Below are 20,055 nucleotides of genomic sequence, written 5' to 3'. Positions count from 1 at the left end.
ACACACACACACACACACACACACACACACACACACACACACACACACACACACACACAACGCATCACACACTCATACTCACATACACACACACTCACACACACACACACACACACAGACACACACACACAGACACACACACACACAGACACACACACACACACAACGCATCACACACACACACACACACACACACACACACACACACACACACACACACACACACACACACACACACACACACACACACACACACACACACACACACACACACACACACACACAACGCATCACACACTCATGCTCACATACACACACACACACACACACATACATATATGCACTGATGAGAAGCTTGTCACTGTGTCTCTGACAGGAACGAGGGATGGAATGTTGATGAAAAGGGGGCGGGACAACGGTCAGTTCCTCAACCGACGATTCGTTCTCTCGGAAAGAGAGGGGACACTGAAATACTTCACCAAGTATGATGTAAGTCTGACTATTTATTGCTGTCTTCATCTCACAAACACTCTCTTCATACAGAAAGTTTTCAGACCCCTTGACTTTCCACATTTTGTTACGTTACAGCCTTATTCTAACCCAGCCTTATTCAGACCTGTTGCTATGATACTAAATGTTGTTTCTTGAAGTTTTTCTACAACTTGATTGGAGTCCACCTGTGGTAAATTCAATTGATTGAACATTATTTGGAAAGGCACACACCTGTCTATATAAGGTCACACAGTTCACAGTGCATGTCAGAGCAAGAAGGACAACCATCTCTGCAGCACTCCACCAATCAGGCCTTCATGGTAGAATGGCCAGATGGAAGCCGCTCCTCAGTAAAAGACACATGACAGCCCGCTTGGAGTTTGTCAAAAGGCACCTAAAGGACTCAGACCATGAGAAACAAGAAGCTCTGGTCTGAATGCCAAGCATCACATCTGGAGGAAACCTGCAGTGAAGCATGGTGGTGACAGCATCATGCTGTGGAGATGTTTTTCAGTGGCAGTGACTGGGAGACTAGTCAGGATCGAGGGAAAGATGAACGGAGCAAAGTACAGAGTGATCCTTGATGAAAACCTGCTCCACAGTGCTCAGAACCTCAGACTGGGGGAAGGTTCACCTTCCAACAGGACAACAACACCGATGCACACAGCCAAGACAACGCAGGAGTGGCTTCTAGACAAGTCTCTGAATGTTCTTGAGTGGCCCAGCCAGAGTCCGGACTTGAACCCGATTGAACATCTCTGGAGAGACCTGAAAATAGCTGTGCAGCGACTCTCCCCATCCAACCTGACAGAGCTTGAGAGGATCTGCAGAGAAGAATGGGAGAAACTCCCCAAATACAGATTTGCCAAGCTTGTAGCGTCATATCCAAGAAGACTCGAGGCTGTAATCACTGCCAAAGGTGCTTCAACAAAGTCCTGAGTAAAGGGTCTGAATACTTATGTAAATGTGTCATATTGTGTATTTTTTAAATACATTTACAAACATGTGTAACAAACAGTTTTTTCTTTGTCATTATGGGGTATTGTGATGTCATTATGGGGTATTGTGATGACATTATGGGGTATTGTGATGTCATTATGGGGTATTGTGATGTCATTATGGGGTATTGTGATGTCATTATGGGGTATTGTGTGGAGATTAATAAGGTAAACAAGTCATTTAATTATTTTTATAATAAGGCTGTGACGTGACAAAATGTGGAAAAAGCCAAGGGGTCTGAATACATTCTGAGTGCCCTGTTATAATCATATAAATACTGAGACAAACTCTTTTAGCTTTGATACTTTTCTGCAGCCTGCCCTACCCTGTAGGACACACAACACACACACCTTCCTAACCACTGAGTCACGGGAAGGCCTGCCACGTTACAATACAGCAGGTTCAGACAACTCTCTCTCCCCCCCTCCAACTCTCTGTCTCAGTTTAAAAGTACTAAACAAATTAGAGACCAATCCTGTGCTAAGTACTGCAGTTGTCACAGTAAACTTTGTGAAGTAACTTTGTGTCTAATACCTAACTCTTCTGGCTTCCAGAAAGTATTTCACTTTGCATTTTACAACGGTGAAAGGGGATTGAGTGTGAATGTGTGAGTGAGTGTTTGTGATGCAGTGTGGGTGCTACTGTGAGTCGAGGCGATTGCCTGGGGAAGTGTTTAGTTGTAGTTGTCATGGAAACCTACCAATTGGGTTGAACTTGGAGAGTTCTGAAGTCTATCAGATGTCCAGGTCTGCCTCCTGGGGATCTGAAAGGGGATTAAACCAACTTGTCTAAATTACTCTTGTGTTCGTTCCACTTAAGATGTTGGAGCCCATTTGTTCCCCTTCTAAAGTGCTAATCCCCCCCCACCAATGAGTCCTTGGCATATACAGTAACTACTGTTGGCAAAGTATTATTCATAATAGGCAAAGTGGGTGCTTGTGTCAACAAAGATGTGCAGCTCCTCCACCGGGTGCACCCTACCCCTCTCTACACCTTACCTCCACTCCCCCTTCAGCCTCCCATCCCACACTTTACCTGCCACCTTACCCTCCAATGTCCCTACACCACCCCTCTGTCCTCCTCTTTCCATCCCCCTCCACCACCCCTAACTCTCCCTCCCCCTCTCTCCACCCCTAACTCTCTAACGCCTTCCCCTCTCTCCACCCCTAACTCTCTCTCTCCCTCCGCTCTCACCCCCTAACTCTCTCTCTTCTTCCCCTCTCACCCCCTAACTCTCTCTCTCTCCCTCCCCTCTCACCCCTAACTCTCTCTCTCTCCTCCCCTCTCACTCCCCTAACTCTCTCTCTCTCCCTTCCTTCTCACCCCCATGACTCTCTCTCTCTCTCCCTCCCCTCACCCCCCAACTCTCTCTCCATCCCCTCTCACCCCCCCTAACTCTCTCTCTCCATCCCCTCTCACCCCCTAACTTTCTCTCTCTCTCCCTCCCCTCTCACCTCCTAACTCTCTCTCTCCCTCTCCTCTCACCTCCCCTAACTCTCTCTATCCCTCCCTCTTCCCCCTAACTCTCTCTCTCCATCCCCTCTCACCCCCCATAACTCTCTCTCTCCCTCCCCCCTCACCCCCTCAAACTCTCTCTATCACTCCCCTCTCACCCCCCCTAACTCTCTCTCTCTCTCTCCCTTTTCTCTTACCCCTTTCTCTCTCTCTCCCTCCCCTCTCACCCCCTAACTCTCTCTCTCCCTCCCTCTCACCCCCTAACTCTCTCTCCCTCCCCTCTCACCTCCTAACTCTCTCTGTCCCTCCCCTCCACCACCTCTAACTATCTCTATCCCTCCCCTCTCACCCCTAACTCTCTCTCTCCATCCCCTCTCACCCTCCATAACTCTCTCTCTCCCTCCCCTCTCACCCCCTCAAACTCTCTCTATCCCTCCCCTCTCACCCCCTAACTCTCTCTCTCCCTTTTCTCTCACCCCTTTCTCTCTCTCTCCCTCCCCTCTCACCCCCTAACTCTCTCTATCCCTCCCCTGTCACCCCCTAACTCTCTCTCTCCATCCCCTCTCACCCCTCCCTGACTCTCTCTCTCCATCCCCTCTCACCCCCTAACTCTCTCTCTCCCTCCCCTCTCACCCCTATCTCTCTCTCTGTCCCTCCCTCCACCACCTCTAACTATCTCTGTCCCTCCCTCCACCACTTCTAACTCTCTCTCTCCATCCCCTCCACCACCTAACTCTCTCTCCCTCCCCTCCACCACCCCTAACTCTCTCTGTCCCTCCCCTCCACCACACATAACTCTCTCTCCCTCCCCTCCACCACCCCTAACTCTCTCTGTCCCTCCCATCCACCACCCATAACTCTCTCTCCCTCCCTCCCCTCCACCACCCCTAACTCTCTCTGTCCCTCCCCTCCACCACCTAACTCTCTCTCCCTCCCTGAACCACCCCTAACTCTCTCTGTCCCTCCCCTCCACCACCCATAACTCTCTCTGTCCCTCCCCTCCACCACCCATAACTCTCTCTGTCCCTCCCTCCACCACCCATAACTCTCTCTCTCCCTCCCCTCCACAACCTCTAACTCTCTCTCTCCCTCCCCTCCACCACCCCTAAGTCTCTCTGTCCCTCCCCTCTCTCTAGGCCAAGGAGCCTAAAGCGGTGATCAAGGTGGACTCTATCAACGCAGCCTTCCAGCCAGAGAAGATAGGTAACCCCAACGGACTACAGATCACCTACCTGAAAGACTACAACACCAGAAACATCTTCCTCTACCACGACAACGGCAAGGTAGCTGTGTGTCTGTCACTGTATGTGGATGTGCATGGATCAATTCAGCAAGGTAGCTGTGTGGGGGTGTCTGTCACTGTATGTGGATGTGCATGGATCAATTCAGCAAGGTAGCTCACTCCTCCTCTCTCTCTCTCTTCTCCCCCCCCCCCATCAGGATATAGTAGACTGGTTCAACTCTATAAGGGCCATCCAGCTCCACTATCTAAAGGTGGCCTTCCCAGGGGCTAATGATGCGGAGGTGAGTACACACACACACACGGACGCATACAAGTACACATACAATAGCACTCTGCATTTAATCATATTTTTCAGCTGATGCCCAAATTGACCCGCAACTTTCTGAAGGAGGGCTATATGGAGAAAACAGGACCCAGGGTAAGTTTAAACACCCATGTGCGCGAGAACACACACTCACACGTTTATTTTACTATCATTGTGGGGACCAAACAATTGATTCCCATTCAATATCCTATTTATCTAACCTCTCCTCTTTGGTATGTGGTATTATATGAAGATGCCCATTAGCTGTAGCAAAATCAGCAGCTCCTCTTCCTGGGGTCCAACACAGAACATGAAACATGACATAATACAGAACATTAATAGACCAGAACAGCTCAAGGACAGAACAACGTGAATTTAAAAAGGCAAAACGTATCCTTCATATCAATACACACAAACTATCTCGGTCAAATAGGGGAGAGGCAATGTGAGGTGTTGCTTTATCTGTTTTTTGAAGGTTTGCTGTTCATTTGAGCAATATGAGATGGAACGGAGTTCCATGCAATAATGTCTCTATATAATACCGTACTTTCTTGAATTTGTTTTGGATTTGGGGACCGTGAAAAGACCCCTGGTGGCATGTCTGGTGGGGTAAGTGTGTGTGTTAAAGCTGTGTGTAAGTTGACTATTTATTGTATTTCTTTTTTATTTCACCTTCATTTAACCAAGTAGGCTGGTTGAGAACAAGTTCTCATTTACAACTGCCACCTGAACAAGATAAAGCATAGCAGTGTGAACAGACAACACAGAGTTACACATGGAGTAAACAATTAACAAGTCAATAACACAGTAGAAAAAAGAGAGTCTATATACATTGTGTGCAAAAGGCATGAGGAGGTAGGCGAATAATTACAATTTTGCAGATTAACACTGGAGTGATAAATGATCAGATGGTCATGTACAGGTAGAGATACGGGTGTGCAAAAGAGCAGAAAAGTAAATAAATATAAACAGTATGGGGATGAGGTAGGTAAATTGGGTGGGCTATTTACCGATAGACTATGTACAGCTGCTGGGATCGTTTAGCTGCTCAGATAGCAGATGTTTGAAGTTGGTGAGGGAGATAAAAGTCTCCAACTTCAACGATTTTTGCAATTCGCTCCAATCACAGGCAGCAGAGAACTGGAACGAAAGGCGGCCAAATGAGGAGTTGGCTTTAGGGATGATCAGTGAGATACACCTGCTGGAGCGCGTGCTACGGGTGGGTGTTGCCATCGTGACCAGTGAACTGAGATAAGGCGGAGCTTTACCTAGCATGGACTTGTAGATGATCTGGAGCCAGTGGGTCTGGCGACGAATATGTAGCAAGGGCCAGCCGACTAGAGCATACAGGTCGCAGTGGTGGGTGGTAGAAGGTGCTTTAGTAACAAAACGGATGGCACTGTGATAAACTGCATCCAGTTTTCTTAGTAGAGTATTGGAAGCTATTTTGTAGATGACATCGCCGAAGTCGAGGATCGGTAGGATAGTCAGTTTTACTAGGGTAAGTTTGGCGGCGTGAGTGAAGGAGGCTTTGTTGCGGAATAGAAAGCCCACACTAGATTTGATTTTAGATTGGAGATGTTTGATATGAGTCTGGAAGGAGAGTTTACAGTCTAGCCAGACACCTAGGTACTTATAGATGTCCACATATTCTGCGTCAGAATCATCCAGGGTGGTGATGCTAGTCGGGCGTGTGGGTGCAGAGAGCGAACGGTTGAAAAGCATGCATTTGGTTTTGCTAGCGTTTAAGAGCAGTTGGAGGCCACGGAAGGAGTGTTGTATGGCGTTGAAGCTTGTTTGGAGGTTAGATAGCACAGTGTCCAAGGAAGGGCCGGAAGTATACAGAATGGTATCGTTGGGGTAGAGGTGGATCAGGGAATCGCCCGCAGCAAGAGCAACATCATTGATATATACAGAGAAAAGAGTCGCCCGAGAATTGAACCCTGTGGCACCCTCATAGAGACTGCCAGAGGACCGGACAACATGCCCTCCGATTTGACACACTGAACTCTGTCTGCAAAGTAGTTGGTGAACCAGGCATGGCAGTCATTAGAAAAACCGAGGCTACTGAGTCTGCCAATAAGAATATGGTGATTGACAGAGTCGATAGCCTTGGCCAGGTCGATGAAGACAGATGCACAGTACTGTCTTTTATCGATGGCGGTTATGATATTGTTTAGTACCTTGAGCGTGGCTGAGGTGCACCCGTGACCGGCTCGGAAACCAGATTGCACAGCGGAGAAGGTACGGTGGGATTCGAGATGGTCAGTGACCTGTTTCTTGACTTGGCTTTCGAAGACCTAAGATAGGCAGGGCAGGATGGCTATAGGTCTGTAACAGTTTGGGTCTAGGGTGTCTCCCCCTTTGAAGAGGGGGATGACTGCGGTAGCTTTCCAATCCTTGGGGATCTCAGACGATATGAAAGAGAGGTTGAACAGGCTGGTAATAGGGGTTGCGACAATGGCGGCGGATAGTTTCAGAAATAGAGGGTCCAGATTGTCAAGCCCAGCTGATTTGTACGGGTCCAGGTTTTGCAGCTCTTTCAGAACATCTGCTATCTGGATTTGGGTAAAGGAGAACCTGGAGAGGCTTGGGCGAGTAGCTGCGGGGGGGGGGGGAGTTGTTGGCCGAAGTTGGAGTAGCCAGGAGGAAGGCATGGCCAGCCGTTGAGAAATGCTTGTTGAAGTTTTCGATAATCATAGATTTATTGGTGGTGACCGTGTTACCTAGCCTCAGTGCAGTGGGCAGCTGGGAGGAAGTGCTCTTGTTCTCCATGGACTTCACAGTGTCCCAGAACTTTTTGGAGTTAGAGCTACAGGATGCAAATTTCTGCCTGAAGAAGTTGGTCTTGACTTTCCTGACTGACTGCGTGTATTGGTTCCTGACTTCCCTGAACAGTTGCATATCGCGGGGACTATTCGATGCTAATGCAGTCCGCCACAGGATGTGTTTGTGCTGGTCGAGGGCAGTCAGGTCTGGAGTGAACCAAGGGCTATATCTGTTCTTAGTTCTGCATTTTTTGAATGGAGCATGCTTATCTAAAATGGTGAGGAAGTTACTTTTAAATAATTACCAGGCATCCTCAACTGACGGGATGGGGTCAATATCCTGGGGTGTTAAGCATATCCCAGTTTAGGTCACCTAACAGAACAAACTCTGAAGCTAGATGGGGGGCGATCAATTCACAAATGGTGTCCAGGGCACAGCTGGAAGCTGAGGGGGGTCGGTAGCAGGCGGCAAACAATTTGGGATTTTCAACACATTAATGATTCTTACAAAAATAAGAAGTGATGCAGTCAGTCTCTCCTCAACTCTTAGCCAAGAGAGACTGGTCTGCATAGTATTTATATCAGCCCTCTGATTATAATGAAGAGCAAGACTTGCCGCTCTGTTCTAGGTCAGCTGCAGCTTAACTAGGTCTTTCCTTGCAGAACTCGACCACAAGACTGGACAATAATCAAGATAAGACAAAACTATAGCCTGCAGGACTTGCTTTTTGGAATGTGGTGTCAAAAAGCAGAGCATCTCTTTATTAAGGACAGACCTCTCCCCATCTTAACAACTATTAAATCTATAAGTTTTGCACCATGACCAACATCCACACAATTTAGTCTCCTCAACTTGTTCAACATCCACACCCTTCATTACCAGATTCATCTGAGGTCTAGAACTTAGGGAAGGATTTGTACCAAATAGAACACTATTAATTTTAGAGATGTTCAGGACCAATTTATTACTGACCACCCATTCCAAAACAGACTGCAACTCTTTGTTAAGGGATTCAGTGACTTAATTAGCTGTGGTTGCTGATGTGTATATGGTTGAATTATCAGAATACATGGACACACATGCTTGTTTTAATGCCAGTGGCAGGTCATAGCTAAAAATAGAAAAGAGTAGAAGGCCTAGAGAGCTGCCCTGCGGTACACCACACTTTACATGTTTGACATTAGAGAAGCTTCCATTAAAGAAAAACCCTTTGAGTTCTATTAGATAGATAGCTCTGAATCCACAATAAGGCAGAGGTTGTAAAGCCATAACATATACGTTTTCTCAACAACAGGTTATGGTCAATAATATCAAAGGCTGCACTGAAATCTAACAGTACATCTCCCATAATCACTTTATTATCAATTTATTTCAACCAATCATCAGTCATTTGTGTCAGTGCAGTACATGTTGAGTGCCCTTCTCTATAAGCATGCTGAAAGTCTGTTGTTCATTTGTTTACAGAGAAATAGCATTGTATTTGGTCAAACACAATTTTTTCCAACAGTTTGCTGAGAGCTGGCAGCAAGCTGATAGGTCTGCTGTTAGAACCAGTAAAGGCTGCTTTACATTTACATTACATTACATTTAAGTCATTTAGCAGACGCTCTTATCCAGAGCGACTTACAAATTGGTGCATTCACCTTATGACATCCAGTGGAACAACCACTTTACAATAGTGCATCTAAATATTTTAAGGGGGGGTGAGAAGGATTACTTTATCCTATCCTAGGTATTCCTTAAAGAGGTGGGGTTTCAGGTGTCTCCGGAAGGTGGTGATTGACTCCGCTGTCCTGGCGTCATGAGGGAGTTTGTTCCACCATTGGGGAGCCAGAGCAGCGAACAGTTTTGACTGAGCTGAGCGGGAACTGTACTTCCTCAGTGGTAGGGAGGCGAGCAGGCCAGAGGTGGATGAACGCAGTGCCCTTATTTGGGTGTAGGGCCTGATCAGAGCCTGGAGGTACTGAGGTGCCGTTCCCCTCACAGCTCCGTAGGCAAGCACCATGGTCTTGTAGCGGATGCGAGCTTCAACTGGAAGCCAGTGGAGAGAGCGGAGGAGCGGGGTGACGTGAGAGAACTTGGGAAGGTTGAACACTAGACGGGCTGCGGCGTTCTGGATGAGTTGTAGGGGTTTAATGGCACAGGCAGGGAGCCCAGCCAACAGCGAGTTGCAGTAATCCAGACGGGAGATGACAAGTGCCTGGATTAGGACCTGCGCCGCTTCCTGTGTGAGGCAGGGTCGTACTCTGCGGATGTTGTAGAGCATGAACCTACAGGAACGGGCCACCGCCTTGATGTTAGTTGAGAACGACAGTTTGTTGTCCAGGATCACGCCAAGGTTCTTAGCGCTCTGGGAGGAGGACACAATGGAGTTGTCAACCGTGATGGCGAGATCATGGAACGGGCAGTCCTTCCCCGGGAGGAAGAGCAGCTCCGTCTTGCCGAAGTTCAGCTTGAGGTGGTGATCCGTCATCCACACTGATATGTCTGCCAGACATGCAGAGATGCGATTCGCCACCTGGTCATCAGAAGGGGAAAGGAGAAGATCAATTGTGTGTCGTCTGCATAGCAATGATAGGAGAGACCATGTGAGGTTATGACAGAGCCAAGTGACTTGGTGTATAGCGAGAATAGGAGAGGGCCTAGAACAGAGCCCTGGGGGACACCAGTGGTGAGAGCGCGTGGTGAGGAGACAGATTCTCGCCACGCCACCTGGTAGGAGCGACCTGTCAGGTAGGACGCAATCCAAGCGTGGGCCGCGCCGGAGATGCCCAACTCGGAGAGGGTGGAGAGGAGGATCTGATGGTTCACAGTATCGAAGGCAGCCGATAGGTCTAGAAGGATGAGAGCAGAGGAGAGAGAGTTACCACTCTTGGGTAGCGGAATTACTTTTTGCTTCCCTCCAGGCCTGAGGACAAAGACTTTCCTCTAGGCTCAGATTAAAGATATGACAGATAGGAGTGGCTATAGAGTCAGCTACCATCCACAGTAGCTTTCCATCTAAGTTGTCAATGCCAGGTTTGTCATTTTTTATCATGAGCAATACTTTTTCCACCTCTCCCACTCTAACTTTACAACATTCAAACTTGCAATGCTTTTCTTTCATTATTTGTTGTTTTTATGCATGAATACGATGTCTCTCCGTTCGTTGTTGGAATTTCCTGCCTAAGTTTGCCCACTTTGCCAATAATCATTAAAATAATTGCCAACATCAAATGGTTTTGTGATGAATAAGCCATCTGATTCAATAAAAGGTGGAGTGGAATTTGTCTTTCTGCCCATAATTTCATTTAAGTTGTTTTCCTTCATTCTTTATATGATTGATCTTGGCTTCATAATACAGTTTCTTATTTTTTGTTGTTGAGTTTAGTCACATCATTTCTTAATTTGCAGTAAGTCAGCCAGTCAGATGTGCAGCCAGATTTATTAGCCACTCCTTTTCCCATCTCTTTCAACCATAGAGTTTTTCATTCCCTCATCAATCCATGGAGCCTGAACAGTTACAACAGTCAGTTTCTTAAACAGGTGCATGTTTATCAAAACATTGGAGGAAGCAATGTCATATATTCATCAAGTGCAGCGTCTGGATGCTCCTTGTTAATCTCAACAGACCAACACATATTTTTAACATCATCCACATAAGAGTCACAGGAAATATTTTGTATGATCTCTTATGCACAATTTGTTCCTGTAGTGTTTGTAAACACCCTGGTAGGTTGATTAATAACCTAAACCAGATTACAGGCACTGGTTACAGTAAGAAGCTTCCTCTTGAGCGGACAGCTTGAGGAAAACCAATCAATATTCAGGTCCCCAAGAAAGTAGACCTCTCTGTTTATATCACATACACTATCAAGCATTTCACACACATTATTTAGATACTGACTGTTAGCACTTGGTGGCCTATAAAAACAGCCCAAAATAATAGGCTTTACATGAGGCAGATGAACCTGCAACCACAACACTTCAATAACACTTGACATATGATCTTCTCTAAGCATTACAGGGATGTGGCTCTGAATATATACAACAACACCTCCCCCATAAGCATCCCTGTCTCTTCTATAGATGCTAGATCCTTGTATTGCTACTGCTGTATCATCAAATGAATTAGCTAAGTGAGTCTCGGAAATGGCTCATATATTATTGTTATCTGATATTAGTAAGTTATTGGTTTTGTGAACCTTATTTCTAAGGCTACATTTATTCATATGTGCTATTTTCAGTCCTTTCCTGGGTATCTTCCCAGAGATAGACATAATATGGAAAAGATCAAACAAATGAATCAATCATTAATCAATTGGTGTGTGTGCACTGCGGGGTTGAGGCTACGAACCCATAGGCTTGGTTCTCTCATCCCTTCCAGGCTTCTGGGAGGGAGGGTGGATAATGAGCCTGTCATAGGGAGGGTGGATAATGAGCCTGTCATAGGGAGGGTGGATAATGAGCCTGTCATAGGGAGGGTGGATAATGAGCCTGTCATAGGGAGGGTGGATAATGAGCCTGTCATAGGGAGAGTGGATAATGAGCCTGTCATAGGGAGGGTGGATAATGAGCCTGTCATAGGGAGGGTGGATAATGAGCCTGTCATAGGGAGAGTGGATAATGAGCCTGTCATAGGGAGGGTGGATAATGAGCCTGTCATAGGTAGGGTGGATAGTGAGCCTGTCATAGGGAGGGTGGATAATGAGCCTGTCATAGGGAGGGTGGATAATGAGCCTGTCATAGGGAGGGTGGATAATGAGCCTGTCATAGGGAGAGTGGATAATGAGCCTGTCATAGGGAGGGTGGATAATGAGCCTGTCATAGGGAGAGTGGATAATGAGCCTGTCATAGGGAGGGTGGATAATGAGCCTGTCATAGGGAGGGTGGATAATGAGCCTGTCATAGGGAGGGTGGATAATGAGCCTGTCATAGGGAGGGTGGATAATGAGCCTGTCAAAGGGAGGGTAGATAGTGAGCCTGTCATAGGGAGAGTGGATAATGAGCCTGTCATAGGGAGGGTGGATAATGAGCCTGTCATAGGGATGGTGGATAATGAGCCTGTCATAGGGAGGGTGGATAGTGAGCCTGTCATAGGGAGGGTGTATAGTGAGCCTGTCATAGGGAGGGTGGATAGTGAGCCTGTCATAGGGAGGGTGGATAATGAGCCTGTCATAGAGAGGGTGGATAATGAGCCTGTCATAGGGAGGGTGGATAATGAGCCTGTCATAGGGAGGGTGGATAGTGAGCCTGTCATAGGGAGGGTGGATAGTGAGCCTGTCATAGGGAGGGTGGATAATGACCGTGTCATAGGGAGGGTGGATAATGAGCCTGTCATAGGGAGGGCGGATAATGAGCCTGTCATAAGGAGGGTGGATAATGAGCCTGTCATAGGGATGGTGGATAATGAGCCTGTCATAGGGAGGGTGGATAATGAGCCTGTCATAGGGAGGGTGGATAATGAGCCTGTCATAAGGAGGGTGGATAATGAGCCTGTCATAGGGAGGGTGGATAATGAGCCTGTCATAGGGAGGGTAGATAGTGAGCCTGTCATAGGGAGAGTGGATAATGAGCCTGTCATAGGGAGGGTGGATAATGAGCCTGTCATAGGGAGAGTGGATAATGAGCCTGTCATAGGGAGGGTGGATAATGAGCCTGTCATAGGGAGGGTGGATAATGAGCCTGTCATAGGGAGGGTGGATAATGAGCCTGTCATAGGGAGGGTGGATAATGAGCCTGTCAAAGGGAGGGTAGATAGTGAGCCTGTCATAGGGAGAGTGGATAATGAGCCTGTCATAGGGAGGGTGGATAATGAGCCTGTCATAGGGATGGTGGATAATGAGCCTGTCATAGGGAGGGTGGATAGTGAGCCTGTCATAGGGAGGGTGTATAGTGAGCCTGTCATAGGGAGGGTGGATAGTGAGCCTGTCATAGGGAGGGTGGATAATGAGCCCGTCATAGAGAGGGTGGATAATGAGCCTGTCATAGGGAGGGTGGATAATGAGCCTGTCATAGGGAGGGTGGATAGTGAGCCTGTCATAGGGAGGGTGGATAGTGAGCCTGTCATAGGGAGGGTGGATAATGACCGTGTCATAGGGAGGGTGGATAATGAGCCTGTCATAGGGAGGGCGGATAATGAGCCTGTCATAAGGAGGGTGGATAATGAGCCTGTCATAGGGATGGTGGATAATGAGCCTGTCATAGGGAGGGTGGATAATGAGCCTGTCATAGGGAGGGTGGATAATGAGCCTGTCATAAGGAGGGTGGATAATGAGCCTGTCATAGGGAGGGTGGATAATGAGCCTGTCATAGGGAGGGTAGATAGTGAGCCTGTCATAGGGAGAGTGGATAATGAGCCTGTCATAGGGATGGTGGATAATGAGCCTGTCATAGGGAGGGTGGATAATGAGCCTGTCATGGGGAGAGTGGATAATGAGCCTGTCATAAGGAGGGTGGATAATGAGCCTGTCATAGGGAGGGTGGATAATGAGCCTGTCATAGGGAGGGTGGATAATGAGCCTGTCATAAGGAGGGTGGATAATGAGCCTGTCATAGGGAGGGTGGATAATTAGCCTGTCATCAGGACAGCGGAGTCAATCACCACCTTCCGGAGACACCTGAAACCCCACCTCTTTAAGGAATACCTAGGATAGGTTAAGTAATCCCTCTCACCCCACCCCCCTAAGTTTTAGATGCACTATTGTTAAGTGACTGTCCCACTGGATGTCATAAGGTGAATGCACCAATTTGTAAGTCGCTCTGGATAAGAGCGTCTGCTAAATGACTTAAATGTAAATGTAAATGTAATAAGGAGGGTGGATAATGAGCCTGTCATAAGGAGGGTGGATAATGACCCTGTCATAGGGAGGGTGGATAATGAGCCTGTCATAGGGAGGGTGGATAATGAGCCTGTCATAGGGAGGATGAATAATGAGCCTGTCATAGGGAGGGTGGATAATGAGCCTGTCATAGGGAGGGTGGATAATGAGCCTGTCATAAGGAGGGTGGATAATGAGCCTGTCATAGGGAGAGTGGATAATGAGCCTGTCATAAGGAGGGTGGATAATGAGCCTGTCATAGGGAGGGTGGATAATGAGCCTGTCATAGGGAGGGTAGATAGTGAGCCTGTCATAGGGAGAGTGGATAATGAGCCTGTCATTGGGATGGTGGATAATAAACCTGTCATAGGGAGGGTGGATAGTGAGCCTGTCATAGGGAGGGTGGATAGTGAGCCTGTCATAGGGAGAGGGTGGATAATGAGCCTGTCATAGGGAGGGTGGATAATGAGCCTGTCATAGGGAGGGTGGATAGTGAGCCTGTCATAGGGAGGGTGGATAGTGAGCCTGTCATAGGGAGGGTGGATAATGAGCCTGTCATAGGGAGGGTGGATAATGAGCCTGTCGTAGGGAGGGTGGATAGTGAGCCTGTCATAGGGAGGGTGGATAGTGAGCCTGTCATAGGGAGGGTGGATAATGAGCCTGTCATAGGGAGGGTGGATAATAAGCCTGTCATAGGGAGGGTGGATAATGAGCCTGTCATAGGGAGGGTGGATAGTGAGCCTGTCATAGGGAGGGTGGATAGTGAGCCTGTCATAGGAAGAGTGGATAGTGAGCCTGTCATAGGAAGGGTGGATAGGGAGCCTGTCATAGGGAGGGTGGATAGTGAGCCTGTCATAGAGAGGGTGGATAGTGAGCCTGTCATAGGGAGGGTGGATAGTGAGTCTGTCATAGAGAGGGTGGATAATGAGCTTGTCATAGCGGATATAAGACATGTCTCTACGCGCTCTGGCAGCTTTCATGGCTGGGATCAGTTCTTTCCTCTTCTGACGCACAGCTTCAGGATGGTCCTCGTTGAGGAAAATACACGTTCCTCTCTAGTTCTTGGCTCTTTCCAGGACAGCCACCTTGTCCTTGAACCTCAGGAACCTGACCACTATCGGTCTGGGCCTGTCACCTGGGCCGGTGGTGGATTTTCCAGTCCTGTGGGAGCGCTCCACCTCCATCTCCCTGTGGTCCATCTTCAAGTTCATTCATTTTCCTCACGTTGTCCTCAGACACCGTCCAGGTGTCATGTGGATATTCTGCAATTCTGTCCACAACCATGTTGTTCTGCCTTGATTTTCCCTTGAGGTAGTCTGATTTATTTGTCATTGTTATCATGGATTCACACACAGAACTGATGTCCTCTCTCAGTGACTTACAGATTGCTGTCATCTGCCATTTTCCCGTTTAAACTCATCGAGCTGAGACCCTGGGAGAACTACAAACTGTTTTCAGGTCCTGGACCTCTCTGGTCAGGTCGTCCATTATTTTATTCATTGAATTTGGACAAAACACTTGAAGCTATTTTCTTGTTGTTTGTAACAACTGCTTGTAGAAGTATTTTTCTTTGTTTAACGGTCCTCCAGCCGGCTTTGGTCTTTGTCATGGTAGCTAGCAACTGTTACTCCTCACAGTTCCAGACAGAACAGGTCACAGGGAAGATTGAACACAACAAACAGCTTTTCCAGTCCCACAGGACTGGACAATCTGTTGTTGGAAAACAGGAAAACAGCTCCCACAGGACTGGAAAAGGGCTCTCGACAGCCACAAACCTGGGACAATCCTCAGTCCCAACCACAATGGCTAACCGCATAGCGGGCTGCTTTCAAGCCCTCAAGAATTCCCGCTAGCTTGATAGGCAGCTAGCTAGCAGCTAGGTTAGCTGCTATGCCAAATAGCTCCTCAGACCCGGCCTTGGTATGCAGGATCACTGGACAGAGAGTAGCAGTCCCAGCAACTGATGCCAAGGATCCGTACTAAATAGTTAGCTAGCAACTAAGAAACTTTCAAATACACTTTCAAAACAACAATCTTTTCAAAACAACAAACCGAGCTCTCCCTCGTTCCTGCGTCAACAGGAAATGTTCAACAGGAAGTGACGACCCCTTAACCTAACCTTAACACCTAAATCGTAAACCTAACCCCTAATTCTGACCCTAACCCTAATTGTAACCCTAAATCTAACCCCTCAGCCTAAAACAGGCTTTTTCCTTGTGGGGACTGGTGAAATGTCCCCACTGGTCCAGGTTTTCCTTGTGGGGACTGGTGAAATGTCCCCACTGGTCAAGGATAGTAAAACCAAACACACACTTTCCTGTAAATGAGTAGATCAAGGACTTCAGGTCCCCACAAGGATAGTAAAACCAAACACACACTGTCCTGTAAATGAGTAGATCAAGGACTTCAGGTCCCCACAAGGATAGTAAAACCAAACACACACTGTCCTGTAAATGAGTAGATCACAAGGATAGTAAAACCAAAAACACACTGTCCTGTAAATGAGTAGATCACAAGGATAGTAAAACCAAACACACACTGTCCTGTAAATGAGTAGATCACAAGGATAGTAAAACCAAACACACACACTGTCCTGTAAATGAGTAGATCAAGGACTTCAGGTCCCCACAAGGATAATAAAACCAAACACACACTGTCCTGTAAATGAGTAGATCACAAGGATAGTAAAACCAAACACACACTGTCCTGTAAATGAGTAGATCACAAGGATAGTAAAACCAAACACACACACTGTCCTGTAAATGAGTAGATCAAGGACTTCAGGTCCCCACAAGGATAGTAAAACCAATAACACACTGTCCTGTAAATGAGTAGATCAAGGACTTCAGGTTCCCACAAGGATAGTAAAACCAAACACACACTGTCCTGTAAATGAGTAGATCACAAGGATAGTAAAACCAAACACACACTGTCCTGTAAATGAGTATATCACAAGAATAGTAAAACCAAACACACACTGTCCTGTAAATGAGTAGATCACAAGGATAGTAAAACCAAACACACACTGTCCTGTAAATGAGTAGATCACAAGGATAGTAAAACCAAAAACACACACTGTCCTGTAAATGAGTAGATCAAGGACTTCAGGTCCCCACAAGGATAGTAAAACCAAACACACACTGTCCTGTAAATGAGTAGATCACAAGGATAGTAAAACCAAAAACACACGCTGTCCTGTAAATGAGTAGATCAAGGACTTCAGGTCCCCACAAGGATAGTAAAACCAAACACACACTGTCCTGTAAATGAGTAGATCACAAGGATAGTAAAACCAAACACACACACTGTCCTGTAAATGAGTAGATCAAGGACTTCAGGTCCCCACAAGGATAGTAAAACCAAACACACACTGTCCTGTAAATGAGTAGATCACAAGGATAGTAAAACCAAACACACACTGTCCTGTAAATGAGTAGATCACAAGGATAGTAAAACCAAACACACACTGTCCTGTAAATGAGTAGATCAAGGACTTCAGGTCCCCACAAGGATAGTAAAACCAATAACACACTGTCCTGTAAATGAGTAGATCAAGGACTTCAGGTTCCCACAAGGATAGTAAAACCAAACACACACTGTCCTGTAAATGAGTAGATCACAAGGATAGTAAAACCAAACACACACTGTCCTGTAAATGAGTATATCACAAGAATAGTAAAACCAAACACACACTGTCCTGTAAATGAGTAGATCACAAGGATAGTAAAACCAAACACACACTGTCCTGTAAATGAGTAGATCACAAGGATAGTAAAACCAAAAACACACACTGTCCTGTAAATGAGTAGATCAAGGACTTCAGGTCCCCACAAGGATAGTAAAACCAAACACACACTGTCCTGTAAATGAGTAGATCACAAGGATAGTAAAACCAAAAACACACGCTGTCCTGTAAATGAGTAGATCAAGGACTTCAGGTCCCCACAAGGATAGTAAAACCAAACACACACTGTCCTGTAAATGAGTAGATCACAAGGATAGTAAAACCAAACACACACACTGTCCTGTAAATGAGTAGATCAAGGACTTCAGGTCCCCACAAGGATAGTAAAACCAAACACACACTGTCCTGTAAATGAGTAGATCACAAGGATAGTAAAACCAAACACACACTGTCCTGTAAATGAGTAGATCACAAGGATAGTAAAACCAAACACACACTGTCCTGTAAATGAGTAGATCAAGGACTTCAGGTCCCCACAAGGATAGTAAAACCAATAACACACTGTCCTGTAAATGAGTAGATCAAGGACTTCAGGTTCCCACAAGGATAGTAAAACCAAAAACACACTGTCCTGTAAATGAGTAGATCACAAGGATAGTAAAACCAAAAACACACACTGTCCTGTAAATGAGTAGATCACAAGGATAGTAAAACCAAACACACACTGTCCTGTAAATGAGTAGATCACAAGGATAGTAAAACCAAAAACACACACTGTCCTGTAAATGAGTAGATCAAGGACTTCAGGTCCCCACAAGGATAGTAAAACCAAACACACACTGTCCTGTAAATGAGTAGATCACAAGGATAGTAAAACCAAACACACACTGTCCTGTAAATGAGTATATCACAAGGATAGTAAAACCAAACACACACTGTCCTGTAAATGAGTAGATCACAAGGATAGTAAAACCAAACACACACTGTCCTGTAAATGAGTAGATCACAAGGATAGTAAAACCAAAAACACACACTGTCCTGTAAATGAGTAGATCAAGGACTTCAGGTCCCCACAAGGATAGTAAAACCAAACACACACTGTCCTGTAAATGAGTAGATCACAAGGATAGTAAAACCAAAAACACACACTGTCCTGTAAATGAGTAGATCAAGGACTTCAGGTCCCCACAAGGATAGTAAAACCAAACACACACTGTCCTGTAAATGAGTAGATCACAAGGATAGTAAAACCAAACACACACTGTCCTGTAAATGAGTAGATCACAAGGATAGTAAAACCAAACACACACTGTCATGTAAATGAGTAGATCACAAGGATAGTAAAACCAAACACACACTGTCCTGTAAATGAGTAGATCACAAGGATAGTAAAACCAAACACACACTGTCCTGTAAATGAGTATATCACAAGGATAGTAAAACCAAACACACACTGTCCTGTAAATGAGTAGATCACAAGGATAGTAAAACCAAACACACACTGTCCTGTAAATGAGTAGATCACAAGGATAGTAAAACCAAAAACACACACTGTCCTGTAAATGAGTAGATCAAGGACTTCAGGTCCCCACAAGGATAGTAAAACCAAACACACACTGTCCTGTAAATGAGTAGATCACAAGGATAGTAAAACCAAAAACACACGCTGTCCTGTAAATGAGTAGATCAAGGACTTCAGGTCCCCACAAGGATAGTAAAACCAAACACACACTGTCCTGTAAATGAGTAGATCACAAGGATAGTAAAACCAAACACACACACTGTCCTGTAAATGAGTAGATCAAGGACTTCAGGTCCCCACAAGGATAGTAAAACCAAACACACACTGTCCTGTAAATGAGTAGATCACAAGGATAGTAAAACCAAACACACACTGTCCTGTAAATGAGTAGATCACAAGGATAGTAAAACCAAACACACACTGTCCTGTAAATGAGTAGATCAAGGACTTCAGGTCCCCACAAGGATAGTAAAACCAATAACACACTGTCCTGTAAATGAGTAGATCAAGGACTTCAGGTTCCCACAAGGATAGTAAAACCAAAAACACACTGTCCTGTAAATGAGTAGATCACAAGGATAGTAAAACCAAAAACACACACTGTCCTGTAAATGAGTAGATCAAGGACTTCAGGTCCCCACAAGGATAGTAAAACCAAAAACACACTGTCCTGTAAATGAGTAGATCACAAGGATAGTAAAACCAAAAACACACACTGTCCTGTAAATGAGTAGATCAAGGACTTCAGGTCCCCACAAGGATAGTAAAACCAAACACACACTGTCC

General features: G+C 46.1%; 1 pseudogene; it reads left to right on the top strand.

The window, feature by feature from the left end:
* Positions 1–20,055, top strand: part of LOC124027016 — a 54,909-nt pseudogene that overhangs the window by 16,992 nt on the left and 17,862 nt on the right.

Source organism: Oncorhynchus gorbuscha, unplaced genomic scaffold (genome assembly GCF_021184085.1).
Source record: "Oncorhynchus gorbuscha isolate QuinsamMale2020 ecotype Even-year unplaced genomic scaffold, OgorEven_v1.0 Un_scaffold_2890, whole genome shotgun sequence".
Lineage (NCBI taxonomy): Eukaryota > Metazoa > Chordata > Actinopteri > Salmoniformes > Salmonidae > Oncorhynchus > Oncorhynchus gorbuscha.
The sequence above is the reverse complement of the archived record's forward strand: the minus strand, read 5'-3'. Positions and strand labels throughout refer to the sequence as shown.